This window comes from Pygoscelis adeliae, unplaced genomic scaffold (assembly GCF_000699105.1).
Source record: "Pygoscelis adeliae isolate BGI_AS28 unplaced genomic scaffold, ASM69910v1 Scaffold227, whole genome shotgun sequence".
Classification (NCBI taxonomy): domain Eukaryota; kingdom Metazoa; phylum Chordata; class Aves; order Sphenisciformes; family Spheniscidae; genus Pygoscelis; species Pygoscelis adeliae.
This window is the reverse complement of record NW_008825100.1, coordinates 1,159,716-1,163,072: the sequence shown is the minus strand read 5'-3', so window position 1 is coordinate 1,163,072 and position 3,357 is coordinate 1,159,716.

Here is a 3,357-nt window from a genome sequence, read left to right as displayed (position 1 = left end):
GAGAGATCCCCTCAGGGACGGCGCGGAGCGAGCGCCGCAGTTCAGCTGGCTCTGACGGCAAAAGTACAAAAGAGAAAAAAAAAACACCTTTTTTTTCCTCGTAAGCGTCGTTTTCAGGGTCCACAGTTTAGCCGCAGACACGGCAGAGGCACTTCTTTCTTCAAAAACACTCGTCTATTTACACATAAATTGTTCTTCCTTGATAAGGCTCAAATAAAGGTTCTTCTCTGAGGTGAGGTGACGGAAAGCCAGTCAGGATCGTGCGGTGTCTCTCGGGGCCTGCATTGGCTTAAAACAGACTTCCCAAGTTTTATTACAATATTTTAAAAAAAGACCATCTCTTTTACCACTACTTACATATTCTCACTTTTCAGTATTAAAGAGCAGTCCTTGAAACATAATCCTGATAACATTTTTCAGTGTATTGCTCTTTCCACCAATAAATTATTTTACTTTTACATGCATGTGCACAAGGGAGAAGGGAAAGCACAATTTTCTTCTTTTTTTCCTTTAGACGGGAGATCTGAACGGATTGACAAATCTGAGAAATGCTGAATTAAACACAGCAGTGTTGCTGGCTTGGGTAGACACAACCTATTTTGCTGAAGACACCCTGGCATCCCTTGCAAGTGTTGTCCCAAACCTGTAAGCCCTCCAGACTCCCAACAGAGTCGGTGGAGGAGCAAAGAGAAAGATTAAACACCAAAGAAATCTGCACTGATATAAAAAATAGATTGGAGAGTATTGGCTGTCCCAGCTCCTTCTGTCATGGGTGTATTATGTTTGTCTTGGGCATGAATGTGCGTTTGGGACAAACCATGTTCATAGCCTTGCTGGTTTTTTCATGATATCTCAAGGACACTTAATATAGAAAGCCAGAAATATTTCCAGAACTTTTTTTTTTCCTTACATATTCTAAGAAAAAATTCTTCTCTTTCAGCATTTCTAACACAGAGGTAAAATGTAACCGAAAGTAGTGTGATGCTCAGTTTGAATAAAAAAGAAAGGAAGAGAAACTTCAGATCATAAAATTCAGCTCCCAGAACGTAGTTCCCATACTTAGTAAAATGCAATTGCTGTTGATTAGGAAAGAAAGACGCCTACACCCTTGACAAGGCTGGGGAGAGAGGCCCAGCGATGACAGCATTCAAGCTGGGTTTAGGAGAAAGTTCAGGATCAGTTTCTACACTGGCTTCGTGTGAACTCTGGCAGCTCACTACCCCACCATTTCACAGCACGTTTTCTGTCGGAGCTGGTCCTCACCTCACCTCTGTATGTGCCCCAGTGTGCTACATCACTCTAAAGGTGCATAACCCCTCAGAGAGGTACCTAAACCTCCTCCTGCCTGCCAAACCTCCTGTCTCAGCCTTCCTTTCCTGGGTGCATGCACCTCTTCCTCCTCATAGCTCCATGTGTGCAGCTATCTGCCTTCGGTGGAGTTTTGACCGTTTCAAACATCAGGGGAGAAAGCAAGCTAGCGCTTTTCCAAACTATCCACCTCAGCTGAGTAAACAGACTAAGGCAGACAGTTTATTCTCCACCTGACGAGCTGGGGAGATGGTTGAAATTATTCTCTCTTGCAGAATGGATCTGCTGGAGAGCCCTCGCAGCGGGCTGGGCTGCCCGAATTGGCTCCCTGGGGCAAGGGAAGATGTCTCCGCAAAATGCTACAGTTTTTGCATGGCACGCTTTGGCACTGAAAATAGACTTGCCAGCTCCAGAGCTTAATCACAGTGTCCCACGCTGAACTTGTCTAGGTCTATGGGTTTGCCGGGTTTTTGTTCCTGTTTCCAAGAAAAAGGCTGTGGGAACATAGTACAGCAAATAGCATGTTAACATATTTCTCCTCCCACAGAAACACAATTCACATGTACTTCTGTCTCTTTGGACAGTGATAGTTGAGCATGAACCAGAATCCGTCTCTGCTTCCACATCAGAGGACCTGAATATGATGCACCTCTGGAAAAGCACTCTGTAAAGTTTCCTGAGAGGTAGCAAATCAGTGGAAAAGGTAGGTGAAAAGAGGGGATTATCAGCCAACAAATCTGCAGATTTCCTTGGGATGGCTAGTATAAATAAAGATTGTGAACTAGGATTTAAATAGGTGATTCTCACCTCAGTTTTATCTCTATATTCCAAACATCAGATGAAAAATGTGTGGCCTGATTGTTAAGCTGTAATAGAGGCATTGCAAACAATTTATTTAGCAAAGGAGGGAGAAAAATTAATTATTATACTGAAGCACAAATGGAAATTTTAAGTATTAATAAATAAATATTGAATATCAAAGTTGGTTAGTGTTTGATAAGTAAACAATCCTACAATCAGAGTAATACAAAGCAAAGTAATTTATTTACTACTAAAGTTACCATTAAAAGTCTTTCAAGATTGCATTAACAAATTCAGATGTTTCATTTCTGGTTTAGTTTGCAGACCTGAAAGAAATTGCAGCTGTGGCAAATTTAAAATGGATATACTGAGTAGGAATGAAGGTAGATGTACACAGCCAGGTGCAATGCTACATTGTTTAATTAAACAAATACCTGGTTTCAGGTTATGTGAATTATTATTAATAATTCTCTGTAGTCTGCTGCTGCTCTTAGGTCTCCCAACCCGTGGTGTCTGTCCCGCTGCGCTGACTCTGCTGCGCTGCGAGTCAAGCAATGGTTTGCACAGGTGAGAATTTTCCAGGTTTTATTTTGCATCCAGCTTCTTTCAAATGCTTGGCCTGCACGTGAATATAATGAGAAGGTCACAAAATATTAGACTCTTCATTCACACCATTGGTGTTTAAATCCAACATCACGTCTCTGAAACTCCTGGGCAACCGCTGCCTATTTCAGAAAATGCCCCACATTCAGAAGTATGTTCAGGAGCAAAGCTCCCTCCATTTCACAGACGCGAGCAAGAGCGGTGGCTTTCAGAGGAAGCTGTTACAATATGAATGGAATAATAAAATATTCCCTGAGCCAAAGGAAGAGAGAGAATGACTTGGCACCCCACCGAGGTGATGCAGCATTGCCAAAGTGGTTTCTTCAGACTACTGTAATGACATTGTCTGGCTGTCTCTCAGACCCCCTTTTAACAATTTATTTAACCCTTTGACCAATTTCAACCAAACTCTGTGGGAAAGCAGAGCTCTTCAAAAAATGAAAGTTACTACAAGTTTAGTGTGGACAGGGGCAAGGAAGACTGAAACATTTGCCCTTTGCAAGGGAAATGACGCTGTGTGAGCGTGGCAGCTGGGCAGTCAGCATATGCAAACCGGGCAGCTGGGCAGGACAGCCGTAGCATGGAGGCAGAGCAAATACTGCTGCTTGCCTGACTCCTGCTCTGGAGATGTGGGGAGAGAGGAGG